At 41.1% G+C, this 18,441-nt stretch overlaps 1 non-coding gene and 2 pseudogenes across 1 annotated transcript; all 3 read left to right on the top strand.

Annotated features, from left to right (window-relative positions):
- Window positions 1-3,767: 3,767 nt before the first annotated feature.
- Window positions 3,768-8,673, top strand: LOC133930868 (F-box/LRR-repeat protein 4-like; annotated as a pseudogene).
- Window positions 8,674-9,334: 661 nt separating this feature from the next.
- Window positions 9,335-10,570, top strand: LOC133930875 (DEAD-box ATP-dependent RNA helicase 47A-like; annotated as a pseudogene).
- A 547-nt stretch (window positions 10,571-11,117) lies between these two features.
- On the top strand, window positions 11,118-11,189 carry TRNAT-UGU (transfer RNA threonine (anticodon UGU)). Its single transcript has one exon. It is a non-coding gene; the product is annotated as a tRNA-Thr (tRNA).
- Window positions 11,190-18,441: the final 7,252 nt, after the last annotated feature.

The raw sequence follows: 18,441 nt of genomic DNA on the forward strand, positions 1-18,441 counted from the left end.
CAACATAATGATCACAACTAGTTGTCAATTTAACAAGTGCATGACATATTATTGCATAGTTCAACATGATCTTCATGGCAAGTAACATGTAATAGTTACTCTTAGCTAAATTAAGAATCAAACATCAATCTAACGTGATTTCACCTAAGATCATGCAAGCATCATCGAGTACATCATCACATCACCAGCATCACCAAGCATAACAAAGGCATCTAGATTAGCATGTGCATCATTTTAGTGCAATTAAGCTAGTTTGGGGCTAGATTAGCATCTAGATTAATCTCATGTTAGAGTATAACAAAGGCATGGCTGACGACCACCATGGTTGTCGGAGTGACACATGGCCGAGTCCTCACCGTCTCGTCATCGTCGTTGAGATAGCTGAGCCATCACTGGTGCCGCAATATAGCAAGGCCCTAAGGCCGAGCTCCACCACAGTCGAGGAGGTTCGGGGAGAGAAGCGCGTGTGCTCAATTCACCATCGTCTTACATACACAACCTGCTTGTGCCAAAAATTTCTTTGTTCGATCCTACAGAGTTTGTACTGTATGTTGCTGTGCAATTTGCAGACATGCGTGTGCCAAAAATGCTAGGGTTTAATCCTAGCTAGCTGTGGGGTTGACTCAAGAGAGAGAAGGGCCAATCTAGGCAAATTCATGGTGGAGAATCTGTAGGACTGAGATAGGTGACTAGAGGGGGGTGAATAGATGTCTTACAAATTTTTTTGCAAATAGATAACCTACTCTTTATTCACCCAACCTCCCTAGAAAAGGTACAAACGGAAGCATAAACTTTAGAGAGACAAAGTGAGAAAGAAAGTTCTAAAGCAACATGACTCTACATATAGAATATGAACTATAGGTTCTATTCAAGACTATTTCATCTCTCTTTATACACAAAAGCTTGAAACTTAGATTAATAATAAAGCAAAAAGACAGTAACCGAAAGAAGCAACTCTCTAAGTTGGTGTTTTAAAGATAAAGGGATTCAAGACCCTCTTAAATACAGGAGTATATGAATATTTATGCCTCTAGCAACAAGAAGAATTACTTCACAAAGGTGAAAAAAACTGCAGCTCAAAAAGAAGAAAAAAATCAAATCGAAAATGAAAAACTTACAAACTTGCAATGAAACCAATAGATATAAAATAGAATGAGGGGAATTCAAGCATATGAAAAAATATTAACTTTATTACTCAAAGATGTCAGCCCTATTTTAGACAGATTACAATAATTTTTCCCTCAAAAATTCTCACATATTACATAGGATAAACACTTATCTTTCTCTCCTCTAAAATACTAGCACTACACTCTCAAATAGGTAACACAAGTGGCTGATCCAAACTCTCTCATAACTCTACCCCTCTATTTATAGATCTAGAAAACTTAACCCCTAAATTTCCTAGCTTGTTGCCAAAATACTGTTTTTTATAGTACACTCGTACCTACCACTAAGATAATTTGATCTATTTCTTGCTCTATACATCGAACGGTCGTGATGTCTTTACGAGTTAGCTTCGCCTCGACGTAAGCTTCACAATGGTGCCACATACTCCTCCAATCCTCCCATGTTTTTGAGGTCCAATCGTAAAACCGTCTTTACACTTCTCAAAGCGTAACTTGCCACTTGCTTACACCTTAAGCAAGTATTCTGATGCCGATACGTGTACTCCGTCTTACGATCCTAACTGCCAGCAAGTCTCTCCCGTTTCCGATTCCTCAAACCTCCTTGTCACTTGTACAATCACCCCTTCCACTTGACTTTGTCAACACATCGTATTCATCATCCGTTTCAAACTTTGCTTGACCTCCATATGTACAACTAGGATTACTCTTGACTCTACCCAGCCTCCTTGATCATCTGACACCAAGCACCCGCTTAGCCCCGATTACCTGTCGTCGACCTCTAAGTTACATCCATCGCCTGCATACCATGAGACAAGTAAATATATTTCTCTAACTCTAACTCCAATTAGTCAATAATCGAAATACTCAAACCAAACTTAAACAATCCAAAACTTAACAAATCAAATCGATAACAAATCAAATCGATAAACTTATCGATCACTTATCTATATAAATTAAGACATATTTCAATTTTATTTTTTCAGAATCACCAAGAGGACGTGCCGGTGAGGAGGTCGACCGAGTGGCACCATCAACGCGCCCAAGGTGCGAGGGCAAGAGGGAGGGAGATACAGAGAGAGAGAGAGCGTTGACAACAACTGTTCGATCCGGATACAATGGTTCCATGCATCGAGTGAAAATTAAATAAATTACAGAGAAACCCCGTAAATATATACGTTTGTGTGAGACAGGGGTTCAGCACCACTAAGAAAATAGTATTTTTCGTGGCTTCCTTCTCAGCTCTACAAGTATAAAGGAAAGAAACAGAACTCCTAGCTCCTAGTATGTGTTCGTAATCAAGGCCTCCTCACGATACTTTATATTTGGATGCATCGGCGCAAATGATGAGAGGGCACAAACAGATAGAACGAAACAATATTGGATGGTAAAATCAAGCTGCCTTTTTCCCTCTATTTTATATACTCTTTTACAAATAAATCTTTGATTTTATTCGGTGTAGCAGGATTAAGGTCTTCCAGTAAGTATGTACAGAGAAAAAACAGAGCATTCTCCGACCACGTTGCTTACTCAGAGAGGCGTGGCTTGAGCATACTGGCAAAGCTAGTGCCCGGAGGTCCGATATATCGGACGACATAACTATTATCGTAACATTGAAGATTAATGTTTGCAACATTTGAAATTAACGTTCGCAATATAAAAAAATACAAAAAAAAACACACAGATTCGGAAATTTTTTTTATCTATTTGAGTTAATACCTATATTTCGAGATGCAACATACGAAAATAACTTCTGCAATAAAATTCTATAACGTCTGAAATATTCAATTTGAACGTTTGAAACATTGGAGATGCGAAAATATAAGAATTAACTCGAATGGATAATTTTTTTGTCCGGATCTGTACATAAGAGATTCTAGGATGCAACATTCTCGACGAACTTCTGCAACAAATTTTCATAACATCTGAAACATTAAATTTAAACATCCGAAATATTAGAGATATAGGAATTAACTCAAATAGATAATTTTTTCAGATCCGAATCTATACGCAAGAGATTTCTAGATACAACATATGAAAATAACTACGGCAACAAATTTTCATAACATCTAAAACATTAAATTTAAACGTCTAAAATATTATATATAAAAAATATTTTTAGATCAGGCTAATAATACTGTAGACTGAAAGGGTCGTGCGTCCAATTCATTGAACATTGAAGGGGAGCATTTCCGTTGAACATACTAAGCCAGTAGCCGCATTCACATCTCTGCGTACAAGACACATCTGAAACTCAAGAAAAACTATATCTTTTCTATTTTGCCAAAAGCTCAAAAAAATTACCTAAATTTTTGCCGCCCATACTTCGAGAGGCAGATCACATAGGACTATTGAAGCATCTTCTCAATTATTTGCCAAGGCTTTGTCGAGGAGGAACTTGACTATTCTCTCCACGACCGATGGTGATGATAACGCTGAAAGAAGATAAATACACTTAGATATTGCAAGTCTATAATAGGTCTATAACTTTGGTATTTTAAGTTTGGGTATTTGAGCACGTTTAGGACTCCAGATTTGACTTGGAAGTTCGGCTGTTCTAGACTTCACAGTACCCAGCTTTAATAAATTTTTTTATTGGACCTTCTAGAAGATTTCTCTCTGCATGTTAGGCCGCGTCTTTACATGGAGGATCTTGTGAGCCGTCCTGGACACTCACGCTTGATGGCCTGACATTTTTGTTGTCCCACGATGAAGTAGCGGTCTTTCACTCTCCATAGCTACAGCGTAACCTCTTCAGCTTCACGAGAATATAGGAGAAAAAGAGGTACCTCCTAACTCCAGCCATGTCGACGCCACCGTCGGCGGCGGCAGCGCCCTCATCAACGAGGCGCTCACCGACAATGAGCTCCGCGCAGGGCCTGAGGCGGAGCGCCACGCGTTCGGGCTCGTGTATATATATCCAGAACTCCGAGCGGCGGCGCTGCAGGGGCGGCCAGGGGCCAGCCCCTTGTGCTTAAGTTGTTCCACAGTGTATATATATAATTAATAATATATAAAAACTAAATAACTTAAGAGCTAATTGATATATAAACTAATTAGTATACAGACTTAGTTATAGATGTTTTTTTAATTTCTACAGTAATTCGATATCAAATTAGAAAAATAATATCGAGAGGTTAAATAGATAAATATCATTATCTATTATAGAAAAGATCATACATTTGTTACTATAAATAAATTTGTATATGAATAAAAAATATGTTTTAAACTGATTATAGAATATTGACTCGTCAGAACACTTTTATTATTTTTCTAAAAAGATAGAAAAATATATTAACTAATATTAAGAGAAAATTATACTTTATTATAAAGATCAATTTAATAGCTTCTAAAACAAATTCAAATTTACCTCTCTAGACTCCTATCATCTAAGGCTGAGTCCAACAGATTCCCTTCGGGAACAAAAATCCTGTCGTGAAGGGATTTTCATTCCTTTCAGCGTTCCAATGATTTCCCTTCACGGTTTACTTCACGACGGGATTCTCAGAGTCATTCCTTTCGCGATTCTCCTCAAAGGGAAGCTATTGGAGATAAGAGAAAATAAAAGGAATGAGAACGGGGAAAGAAATCGAGAAGGAAACGAAATGAAGAAAATATGGTTAAAGATGGCCTAATCCCATCTCCGTCCTTGGGCACCTGCGCGCTCACGCCGGCCCGGATATGCTGCGTCGCCTCGCCGTGCGCTTCACGGGTGTCCTCGAGCTCGACCTCTCTCAGTCGCTTTTAGTGGAGGATATTAGGTGGACATGACAATTTTGTGAGTGCTTTATAGTACACATTGAGAAACTGATTCTATTCTATTCGAAGATGTTTGCCTCACGTAGCATCAGATACTTGCAGAGTATGTTTGATTATCTATATAGATTTTTTAAGCTGCAGTTTATATCTGAACATGTTTGATTATCTGTATGAATAGATACAGTGACCGTAGACTTATGAATACTATGCATATTTGAAGGTGTTTGTATAGTTGTATGGACGTGTGCAGTAATTTTGTATCTAAAACTAACGAGTAGACTCCTTGTAGCAATAAAGCAGGTACAATATATCTATCGGGCCATGTTTCGTATGGACGTGTGCAGTAATTTTGTATCTAAAATTAACGAGTAGACTCCTTGTAGCAATAAAGCAGGTACAATATATCTATCGGGTCATGCTTCGTATAGAAACTCGATTCAGATGTATCCACTGAGCTAGACTCCAACCGTATAATTGCATCCACGGATGCATGAAGGAACAATATATACAGACAATCAAATAACCTTCTCCGTGAATATACGCACAAACAAAATTAAAATACCCCTAATGCAGGTAACCAAATACGCCAGTAGTATATTGTAGTCCTAATTATGCTATTTCGAGTTCACATTTCAATCTATGAAATGTTCCACTCCCTGTTTGTGAAAGAACTTTCTGGTCTTTGTGAAGGGGAATCCTATTTGTACTACTTTACAGCTTAGAGATCAAGTTATAACCTTTTATTGACTAAAACTTTTTAACAGCATTATAAAAATAAACCCTTACTAACTTATCTCCAGAAATGAACCTTTTTTAGAAATTAGGGCGTGTTTTCTTTTTCAGTAACGTTAAAAGGGACTTGTTTATAAAAAAATGAAAATTTATGTGCAACATTTTTCTTATTATAATGACCCTTCAGTACAGTTCTCAAATATTTCTCCTTAGCTTTTATTGTTCTGATGCTCACCTTTTTTTTTACGACTTTGATTCCATTTGTTTAGTTTGGCTAGGTAAAGCTAATAACTCTGCCATACCATGGGTAAATAGTTTTCTTACCCAGGTTATGTTCTCCTTCGATGATCTCCAAGTCTCCAACATTTTTTCTAATTTGTTATCCTGTAAAGTTATGATTGTCTCGGAAGGTTGTGGATCTTCGTTTTGGTGCACTAATGCAACTGTGAACTGAAGTTGCAGTGCCATTTTGGTGGCTTTAGGTGTATAATCTATATATAGTAAAAGATGCTGGTTCTTTTTGCAAAGACACCATCCACGTCATCTTCAAAACTTGAGCCGTCCGGTCTCTCCAACTTGAAATACTGTCCGTTGGATCTCCTCCTCGGACATTTGCGTCCAGGTCCTTTGAGAAAAGTATAATCACAGACCTTTGCAATTGGTCCTCCCCTATTCCAACGCCCTCCAACTCCTCAAATCGATCCCCTCGGCCCGACGGCCGCTTCGCCCACCCCTGCCTCCACCTCCGTCTCCTCAGCCTTGAGAATGAAAAGACGTATCTGAAGAATGAAAAAATTGAAGAATGAAAAAGACGTATCTGCAAAATGAAGTGCTATATGAAGCTGGATCTTAAAGAAACAGAGATGGCTACCAAACCAAAGAAGATATATTCATTGAGCGATGCAAATGATAGAACTGGAGACATGCAAATGATAGAACTAGATACATGCACCTGTTAATATCTTCTGTAGCAATACTTCTTATTTGATTCTTTTTGTATAATGGTGCATGTTCTATATCCACAACAGAGAATATGAATCATTCTGCATAGCCCTGTAATAATGCATGGTCAACGAATATGTGCAAAGTTACCTGTTTGGAACGCAACATAAAACCAAAACCAAAATGAGCACTGCACTACTTTGATACTACATTGCCACGCTGTCAGGGGCGCATGAGTCAAAGGTTCCAAGAGAATCTGTGACCATAGACATGGCAAGCGTATATTTGATACATGTAGTTTCTGAAGGCTAGTTATCGATGTGTTTGAAACGTATGAATATGCCTTTACTATTTAGTTATTCGTGTTCGATCACTGTATACTTTAGTTATGTCATGCCACTTCCCATGCTTTCTCAGCCCTAGGGCCACACAGCTTGCATATCCGTTTCGAAATAAATTTTTTACTTTATATACTGATGGAAGACCCAATGCATGAACTCAAGATCTTACTAGTCCGACTAATATCAACAGAATACGGCAACTGTAGGGCACCCGGTGTGGCCACGGGCCATCAGGCGTGGCAATGCTGCACCGAACTTCTAGTTAATCATGAATTGTTGTGTTTGCTTTTAGTGATATATTTGTGAACCTAAAAGTTAGTTTAAGAAATGCATCCTGTGACCTGTAATTTATGTTTCCGCATTGTGTTTGACAACTTGCATACCCATAGCTGTATGATGACTATGCTTGGAACTTCTATTGTTAGTTTATGTGAAAATTTCCTGCTATTTCTTTAAATAATCTTTGAGCATTACAGTTGCACTGTTCATGTGTCTCATTGGTATCTCTGATGTTGGAGTGGCCAAATTGGGAGATGGATTGCCATCTCTACAGTCCCTTGATGTTTTGCGCTGCATAAAGCTGAGTGACAAAGGTTTGAAGGCGGTTGCACTGAGATGCCAAAAATTGAGGCAACTGCACATTACAGGTTGCAGATTAATAACTGATAATTTATTTCTTGCTCTATCAAAGAGCTGTTTACAACTGGAAGAGCTTGGAGCTGCAGGATGTAGCAGCATACCAGATGCTGGTATCTCTGCTCTAGCTTCTGTCTTGTAAATGTGTAGGTTCGAATGTTGAGGTAGATTGTAATTTTGTTGCTTCTAAGTAATGAAATTCGGGAATAACCTATTTTGGAAAAAAAATCACTAGACATAAGTAAATGCAATAAAGTTGGTGATCCTGGAGTCTGTAAAATCGCCGAGGTTTCTTCATCATTCTTGGTGTCATTAAAGCTGTTAGACTGCAGCAAAGTGGGAGATCAGTCCATCTATTCATTATCTATGTTCTGCCATAACCTGGAGGCTCTTGTTCTTGGTGAAGCCAGCAGCTTAAGGATCCTAAGAATGAACTGGTGCTTGAAAATGACAGACGCATCGTTGCAAAGTCTGCAGTCTAACTGTAAACTTCTTGTGGCTATCGATGCGGGGTGCTGTGACCAGATAACGGATGCAGCATTTCAGGACAGGGAAGGAAATGGATCTCAGTCTGTTTTCCTCTGGGTCGCTTTCGGATCTTTGTTTGGTGCGTTGTTGTGGTGTTGGGTTTGTTGCCTCATGCTAACACCGCTTGGACGAATTGGTGCGATAAAAGCGGCTCGTTTCCAGATGTGGTGGGTGACGATTAGAGATGTAAGTGGGTTTCTAATTGATAGTTTTTTGTTATTTTTTTGTTATTTTTTAGTTTAATTAGGTGAGAGTGAATATTTATTTTATTTTTTAGTTTTAAATCGATCTAATGACTAAAAAATACATAACTTATATCTCTAAGTAGTGATGGGAGAAAAACTTTGCCGGATGATGGGTTAACGGGTAGGGGACGAGTAATCTCCACCTGTAACCCCATTCACTATATTTTATCAATTTTGATCTCCCTGATAGATAGATCCAATTCTAAAAATCCTCAACTCTGTCCCCTAAACCTCATCCCTATCTTTCAGCCTTTTCCCTCAATCACCTCTGCCCACTCGCACACACAAGCAAAGGACGTCGGCCTCCACCTGCTAGACCCCTCCGCCGACCGCCTCCTCACTTCCGGCAGCTGCCACCCTCTCTAATGAATGCAGCCAACCTCTTCATATTGGCTTTCTCCTACCTCTTGCGGCCTCCATCACCCTTCCCCAATGAGCCGTCGAAAAAATAGTGATAAAAAACCTATACATATAATTTCTATATTTTTTAGATAAATATTTTAAAAGTTTAACATAATATTTTTTGAAACATCAAGCATTTTTTACTAGAGGAATACTTAGACACGTTAGCTTGTTTGTAGCCAATGTAAAGGTCAGGGCGCTCTTCTCCACCAAGCGTATTATCCTATTTATATCCTATATTGGCGGCACTCTCGGTCTCGGTTTCTGCCTTCTGCCTTCCGCCTTCCGCATACGTCGCCCATAGCAACGGTACGTCAGCACTTTGGAAGCGTATCCTCTGCCTTTCCGCCTGCTAAGGCAAACTTTGTCTTACTCAATCCAAGCCGCCCATCTTGGAACCAACGGCGGCCACGCGAGAACGCAGTCTTTCCTCCACCACTCCCAAATGCATTGCCGCCAAATCCTTGCAGTTTGATGGTGCTCTGTTTTAACTGAAAACTGGTGCTGAAGAACTCTATTTTAAGAGTGCAAGTATTGCTCCACGTTTTGACAAACAAATGGTAGAAACGAGATTGGCGATCAGAGAGAGGTGAATAGACGTCTCAACAAAGTTCTCGTGAAATCGATGATCTTCTTCTATTTGAATCACCCAACGCACCTCAAAACTCAAACGGAGTTTGACGGCAATGCATTTGGGAGTGGAGGAAAAACTGCGTTCTCGCGTGGCCGCCGTTGGTTCCAAGATGGGCGGCTTGGACTGAGTAAGGCAAAGTTTGCCTTAGCAGGCGGAAAGGCAGAGGATACGCTTCCCAGCGCTTCCGTTGCTTTGCTCGTTGGTGGTTCGAAATCAAGTTCAAGAGTGTCTTCCATCAATGTGAAACCGAAGGTTTCTTCTCTTAATGTCAAACCAGCCAAGAGTGCCTTACCGAAGTCAGCTGTGATAAAGGCTCTGGTTTCTGCAAAGTCATTTGAAGAGCTTGGTTTGCCGCCTTTGCTTATTGATCGGTTGAACAAGGAAGGCCTGACTGCTCCAACTGAGGTCCAATCCGCTGGTACTCCTATAATAGCTCAAAGGCGTGATGTGGTGATCCAATTGTATACTGGCTCAGGGAAAACACTTGCTTACCTTCTCCCAATTCTTTCTGAAATCGCCCCCCTGAAGGGACCTATGGAACAAGATGATTCTGAGAAAAAGATCATGTGTAGAAGCAGTTATTGTTGCTCCTTCCAGGGAATTAGGAATGCAGATTGTGAGAGAAGCGGAGAAGATTTTGGGTCCTAATGATAAGAAACTTGTCCAGCAACTTGTTGGCGGTGCTAATCGTTCCAGGCAAGAAGAAGCATTAAAGAAGAACAAGACAATTATTGTTGTTGGAACACCTAGCCGTGTTTCTGAAATTTCAGCAGCAGGTAAGCTACACACCCATGGCTGCCGCTTTCTTGTACTGGATAAAGTCGATCAGCTCTTGTATTTAAGTTGGAGGCCCGTGGGATCAAAGCTACTGAGCTACATGGTGATCTTGGAAAGCTAGCAAGGTCTGCAGTCTTGAAAAAGTTCAAGGATGGTGAATTCAGGGTTCTAGTTACGAATGAGTTGTCTGCCAGAGGACTGGATGTGCCAGAATGTGACCTTGTGGTTAATCTGGATCTTCCAACCGACTCTACACATTACGCCCACAGAGCTGGAAGAAGTGGACGTCTCGGGCGGAAAGGGACTGTGGTCACAATATGCGAAGAAACCGAGGCATTTGTTGTAAGAAAAATGCGCAAGCAGGTAGCTACTTGGCTGTGCCCATCAAGCCATGCATGCGAAGTCACTGAAGGCGAGCTTGTTGTTCACAAGGAGGAAGATGTGGAATAAACTCTTCATTGTGCACATGACTACTTTCCTTTGTTTACTTCTAGCGTTTTGTAATATATGATTCTTGTAAATTATACTATTATCACTTTAAAATAACCTTTGCTTGACCTGCTGGATGTTCATATTGCCTGGGTTAAAATATTTGAAACACCAGGCTGCAACAAAGTTAAAGTCTTAGTTACCCTTGCAGGGAGCAGTTTTCTACGAATGGTTGAACAGGCAATCTTATATACCTGGCAGCAGACGAAATACGTGGGAAACACTCGTCTTGTGGGTGTAAATTGAACCGAGCGATTCTTTGATGCTTCCGTATTTATCTACTGAAAACTATCACCACCACCTGGAACCTTGTTAACTTTCGTTCCTGTTATTTCCTGCGTGTGCAAGGCCGTGAACTTTGATATCTCTATTTGTTTCCAAAGCATTTCATTTGATCGTGGCATGGAAAGCTCGGTTAATCGGTACACCTCGGCCCTATAATTTACTGACTGGTACTTGTAATTTACTTCATAAAATAAATTATCTTCTTACACAGTAAACAAGTACTGCCCCTATAGCTCAGTGGTAGAGCGTCAGTCTTGTAAACTGAAGGTCTGTAGTTCGATCCTGCATGGGGGCAAATTTTTTTATACTTTAAATTTCACATGTTTTGCTTTTGCTATTTACATAATGAATCTCAATTATATGTTATTTAAAGTATCTTTAGAGACTCCTAAACCTTATTTACTATATTCTCATATAAAAAGCCATACCTAAAAGATTTCTTCTCTATATTACTATACTCTCTAACGGACTACATGTACTCTAATCCTTATATTCTAACGGCTCCCTCTCATATCTCATCGACGAATGTACCCCATCCGTCAGCTCATCTCCTTCCTGCTCAGCCTGGTGAGCTCCTTCAAGTCCTGCGCCGCCGTGTGCCTGACCTCTAAGTCCTCGGCTAGGCGAACGTTGAGCCAGTCGTACTCGAGTTCGTCAAGGATGTCGTAGAGGCGGTGGGCCGCGTCCCTGATCTGAAGCAGTCAGGGCGTGAGATCTGCGGCCATGGTCGTCGTCTTCTCGATTGCCGCTAGGTCCTCTTGGAGCACCGCAAGGCATGTTGTCAGACCTAGCAGTTTGCTCACGACCAGGTCTCCGACGGTCGCCGCCCATTTCTTCGGCGTCCGAATACAGGAGAAACCGGCAGGAGCCTCACCGCCTCCCTTTCCGGCCCAGCAGCCATGGCAGGCGGATTCAATTTGGGCTGGGGATCGAGACAGCTTGCGTACTCTCTGGCAGCAACAGTGTTCCCGAGGATGACAGTATAGCACGGGAAATAAGAACGAAACCGTCTTTGATTAGCTTCCAGAGCTAACATTAACGCGCACCAGCGGTCACCGGCGGATTTGACCGCGCTTTTTTCCTATAGCTTGCGAGCGATAGGACCGGGCGGATAGGGAAGGAGAGCTGCTCCCAAAAAATAGCTAGGATGGAGGGGGTTTTTAGGAATTGCTAAAAATTAGGAACAAGATAGGAAAGCTGGTGAAGAGGTATTTTAGTCTCAAAATCTCTAAAGATAATTATAGAAAATTATATTAGATATCTCTTAGAGATGCTCTAAGACCCGTCTCAATTATAGGTTGAAACCCATCAGATTTCAATTTAGCCATCCGCAGAACGGCAAACAAGCTCGCATCAGGCCCCTTGGAAAACTGCGTTGGCGACGTAGCCTTCAGCTAGTTTACATCGAGGAGATGACCGGACGGCGGCAGCGCCGCCCGTCTCGCCCGGTTTCGCTCAGAAAATCTCATCAATTTTCGTTGAGTGACACAGTTCAAATGCAGGGGACGGTATCACTCGAAACGCAAATCAAAACAAATTCCACATCTCAAATGCAGGGGAACTAGCTCTGCAGCCCGTGACACAGTTCAGACAGCCAGAAAGGGTAGAGGTTTGCTTGATAAGGCGATGACTGTTAGTACGAAGGCAGCTGTGGCAGCAGCAGCATACCGCAATTCTGCATTCCTTCTCGTAGCAAGTAGGAAGCAAAGCGTTCGCAATGGTCTTGCAGCCTTGCGAAAGCCTGCGCTCATGCCCTCTCAATTGATACATTTTTGCTGAGAAAGGCAGCCGAGTGGACAAGAGAACATTTGTTGTCATCTGGAAATCATGAGCATTATGTGAAGAGTGGTGATGGAGAGACACCGTTATCAACATTAGGAGATTCCTTGACAGAAATCCGCACTGTATCCACACATGTTGCTGCACAAAACCAGCAGTTGAAGATCCTTTCCCACGACCAATGATTCATACTTGAATACTTTTTTCAAAAAAAAAAATGCTAAATATGCTTTAGCTTTACTACTTTTCACTGTTAACTAAGGTCCTATTTATTTAAACTTATACTTCTCAGAATCTAGAAGCTGAAAGAACCAGCATGTTTTTGCTAGCTTCTAGTCGTGATTTCTAAGAAAGAAAAACAATCTTTACTACTACAAAAATCTGATAAGTCAGAAGCAAATCTGGATGTGCATGTACTAGAAGCAGATTCTGAAAAAACCACAGCTGGTAAAAGTCTAAACAAACAGGATCTAAACCTAAGTGAAAACTATCAGAAATACTCTGTTTGGTTCATTGTGTTTGTTTGCTCCCATCATTGCATACAAACCAAGAGACGGGAGACGAAAGATTGGTTAAGATGGTTGGGTTAAAATGCCGTGGAGCCAGGCCTTTAGCTGGCTGGCTCGGTGTGGGATCAATTGGATTATGCTCTATCACTACTACAAGAATGATTTTTCAGTGGCAAATTACAATCCAATTTTTGGAATTGATCGTAATAAAGCTATTACAGTTGGTTCCATATCTCAGACTGACTGAAATTGGTCGTCGAACCAATGGCCTATTACAGCTGGTTTATAATAAGAACCGACTATAATACATTACAAACGGTTCATGTTACAAACTGACTATAATAATTGGACTAATACAATCGGTTCCAAATAAGAACCTACTGAAATATTTCGGTTTGCATATTTTTAATAAGATATTTAGAAATTCATAAGATATTAGAGAGAGAGAGAGAGAGAGTTGAGAGAGAGGACTAGTCAAGATGATGGAGTTAAGATGATGGGGAGCTAGGCCTTTAGCCGGCCGACCCGATCCGATCAGGGTCAATTGGATTGGGCCCTATGGACCAATCCAAGTTGGGACCGAGGTCCATTGTTGCTGAGCGTTAGCAAGCCAATCCAATCCAATCCAATCCGAAGGGCGAAACAGAGTTAAGGCATACGGACCAACTTAGGTTGGGCCCAAAAGGCCATAGTTGGGCTTGAGCCCTATTGGGCTATGGGCTGGCTTTTGGCCTAAAACCCAAACTAACTTTTTTTCTTCAAAATATTAGGTTTTCTTTATTTTTTTTATCAGTTTTAACTTCTGCTTTGAGAATAGGCACATTAAAAATACACAATTAATTTTTTAATTCCAAAAAATTCTTTAAAGTTGAATAAAATATGGAACTAATTTTCTAAATAGGAATAAATGTTTAGAAAAATAGGGGGAAAATAAGATATATTGTATTATGTTCTCAACTCGAGTTCTAATAATAATACAAAATTCCTATAAGCTTAGGAAGCCTTCTAAAGTCGGTATATGACTTACTCAGGGTTGAAGGTTATAGACTTAAGACATAATTGCTTGTTCCTTAAGAAATACCTTAAGAAAACTGTCTCATCGAATCCTCCTATTTAATTTTTTAGGCATTGGACAAGCCACGAAGTATCAAACTTTGTTTGATTTTCAGCACTTCAACAATTTTGTTGTCTTAGACAAGTCTTAATCCTTGTTCATGTTGATGAGCTATTTTGCGTGAGATTTGTCAAGCCAATACTACAAAGAGATCACCTGTGTGATCAATCTAAATCTGGTTAAACCTGACATGACTGTGGAACGTGAGGCCTTTGGACCTAGAATTAGTACTTGTGAGGCGATACTTGTCCTGCTTGCCCTGAATGCCTCACTAGTATCTCGTGTGTGATAAGTAGACAAGTAGTCAACCCCCTAAGTTGATCACCTATCGCCATAATTACACATTAATGACATATCTGATTGAGTTAGGCTTAACCCAGTACGACCTATTCATGAAAGTCATAGATATATATTGTCGCTTAATAAATACTGTGAACATGGTTATCAATTCACGAGTTGGTGGTGGGTAGACTTACTCCCTTTGTCTCTAAGGGACAAGAGGGTACGATCGCTGATCTGCCCTAGTGTTGGTTTAGCTAATCCGGTTTTGGAGCAACCTACCAATAGTGCGAGAAACATCATATTAGCATTGATCAGGTCAGACACATATGGGATGTGAGACATAGAGAATCAATTGTCGTTATGTGGGTACAATAATGCACCTATGTCACTCCCAACTTCTAGGTTAAGAAGCTATGCTCACGGTAGGAAAGGAACTGCTACTTGGTACTACCCTGTGGTGATTCAATGAGTAGTCCCACCTGAAAACTTGATCTTTCAAATTACACTCTTTCAAAGTGCATTGTGTTATCCCTCGAATAACCTTGAAAATACAATGATAACATTGTGGACTCTCTTTCACCATCATGAGTGTGTGATTGCTATTATGGGGTTTGTTGAGTATGTTCGTACTCATATTTTCTATCTCTTTGTTATATAGATGGGCAATGTTTCGATCTTAACTCTTTCCAAACTCAAGACGAAGATGAAGGAGTCGAGCCGGAAGCCGAAAACCCTAGAGATGGAGCTAAATACGAGACCCAGATCGTGGAGGAGTACTACGAGGTCCAACCAGAAGATTAAGGGATAAACTGAGATGGGATGAGAACTTTGACCTACCATTGAGGCACGGAACTTGTATCTTATGTCTTTAGAACCATGTTAAATAACCTTAATGGTACTTCATATGTGAAGTAACCTTAAGTGTTTGTGATCTCCGTCTGTGGTAAATCCGACGAGATCTACAAATCGGATGGATGATCGGAGATCGCAGATGTGTAGATCTCATCAAAACAATTCTGTTTTACTATCTACATGTCCCATTTGGATACCCGAAAAACCTATAGCGAGCCCAATACATCTAGACTGTTGGTTGATTAAAAAATGAACATATAAGGGTCAACGAGATCAGTCATCACCCTGATCCCATTCAGATCGCCCCCGATCACCTCAACACCGCCCGCGCCGAATGCCACTATCTCCCACGTGTCATCTCTCGCTGCTGCTCTCGCCACTTGGCCGCCGCCAGTGCCGTTCCCAACTGCTCGTTGGCCAGCCAAGGTTGGGTGGGTAACCGAAGGCAAGAGGAAAGGGAGAGGGAAGGAGGAAGAAAGAAAGAAAGAAAGAAAGAAAGAAAGAAAGAAAGAAGAAGAAGAAGAAGAAGAAGAAAGGGAGAAAGTAGGAAGAAGAGGGAAACAAAAGAAGGAAGAAGAAGGAGGAAGAGGGATGAGGAAGAAGAGGAGGAGAAGAGGAAGGGAAAAGGGGGATTTCATGGGAATCGTCGATTTCATAATCGATTTGACTTCCTCGCTGTGAAGGCGACCTCTAATTATTCTATAGATGCTTGTAGATAAGTGAGAATGATCAATTTCATCAACAGAGTGGTGTTTGGTCGATCTATTAGTGCTGCAACTTAATTTGAAATTGAGGTTTAATTGGTGTCAAATTCGACCATAAGCTTAAAATGAAGTAACGATGCGTAGTATAAAACTACCACATCAGGATCTCCTAGGATTTTCTATATTCTCAGGGTATATCTCTATGCCTGGAAGGAGAATCCCTAGACATATGGAAACTGCCTGCAGGAGTTTGGATATCTCATAAACATGGAAGTTTATCTTTAAGAACAAGAAAAAAAGACCCTAGGAGTCATACGATGACCCCCCATATATACGGAGCTAGGGGATCTTGCGGAGGGAAAGTGAGGACAAGTGCTTACAATTCTACACAAGTCATCACACACCATTGAAGCTTGTGGAAGCTCTAACCCTCTAAGCCTTCTGCAGTTCTAGATCTGTATTAGCGTCTCCCCTTGACTACTCACAAGGAGGCCATCCAACTAGGTTTAAATCCATTTAGGCTAGCCACGCACCCCTTTGTAACAGTCTTAGAGAATAATACAATGATAAACATAGTATATGGCTATTGTCCTAAGGGAGGCCTGAACCTGTATAAAAGCCTCTCTATGTGTTCCTTTGATTCGTCTACTCAAAGCACCCCCATCTTTTCTACAAGATCGTAAGATTGGCGGTTCACCACTCGTAGATAGTTGGCGTCATATGTGGGGATTATGACAATAGGCATTGAAGATTCTACACACGACATGCCATTGACTTCGTCTAAGCCTGCACTGAGGACCAGTTTTTTGGGTGAGGGTTCTACTATAACCTCACCCCTCCCACCGATGAACCATCGATTGATCGGGTGAATTTCAATGAAGAACTATCTAGCGACAATTCTAGCGTCGAGGTGAGTCGCTTCATGGATCAATGCGCCAAGGACTATGACATCGAGTTTGAACCAGTCGACTACCAAGACAATCGCAAAATGTGATATTCATCACAAGTCGGGATCCTCCCTTGTAGCTTATGACAACATGGATTATCGAGATACCTACCTAGAGATTTCCTCTGATGACAAATTCATGATGGATCTGAACTCCTCCACTGAAGATTACCCCTGAGAAGTCTTCATCGTCGAAGATGGGGGCCTTGGTCTGTCCACTCATGATGATGATTTCGTAAATTTGCAGGACCCCGCTCTAAGGCTCGGGAGCTGGAATTATACTTGCCTCTCCCATAGGTGAAAGCCTCCAATACGCTTTACAGATTGACTTCCTGACCACAAGCAATGTAGCTGAATATGAGGGTCTGCTCTCCGGTCTTCGAGTAGTTTCTGCTCTTGATATTTGCCGCCTTCTCGTGAAAGAAAATTCACAATTGGTGGTGAAGCAAGTCAGTAAGAAGTATCAAACCTCGGATAAGTCTATGATGGACTACCTCATGGAGGTGTGGAAGCTGGAAAGAAAATTCGTCGGACTCGAGGTCAAATATATCCCAAGGACGGATAATTATTTCGCTGATAGTCTTGCCCTCCTAGAATCCTCACATCTCCAGGACAAACTGGGATTTTCATATAGAATCTCTCGAAACCGTCTGTGGAATCATCAGATAACATAAATGAAGGAGTGGTGGTCTACGAGACCTATAATCAGCTTAGGGGCTCATCAGGGATTGACGCCCCAAAAGGAGTCAGGGGGGAACTCGTGGCTCAGCTCAAAAGCGAAGTTTCGTGGATGGATCCTATTTGCAAGTACCTTTAAGATCTAATTATGCCTGAAGATGATGCACTATTCGAGCATATTTCCTGTCGATCTAGGATATGTACCCTGGTGGACAGCGTCCTCTATCGCAAAGGTGCTCACGGAGTGCTCATGATGTGCATCTCTTGGAAATAGAGTAGTGAACTACTCAAGGAAATCCATGGAGGGGTGTGCGAAGCCCGCGCTTCCTTTTGAACCTGGTCGAAAAGGCTTTCAGACAAGGTTCCTACTGACCTATGGTTCTCCATGATGTGAGCAAGATGGTAATAAGATTTGTCAAGTGCCAATTTCATAGCAGACACGTCCATCAACCCGCTCAAGTTCTACAGATGACCCCCTTATCGTGGACGTTTGTGACCTAGGGTATGGATATTTTGAGGCCCCTTCCTATCAGCGCTCGGGGGTTTCAAGTTACTTTTCATCTCATTCGATATCTCTATCAAGAAAGGACTCAAGTGTTGATATGATCAAACGAATATCAAATCTCTTTGGAGCTACTACAACCGAGATATCCGACAACGAGCCCTCCAAGCTAGGAACCTGG

The sequence above is a fragment of the Phragmites australis genome, chromosome 1, assembly GCF_958298935.1.
Source record: "Phragmites australis chromosome 1, lpPhrAust1.1, whole genome shotgun sequence".
Taxonomy (NCBI): Eukaryota; Viridiplantae; Streptophyta; class Magnoliopsida; order Poales; family Poaceae; genus Phragmites; species Phragmites australis.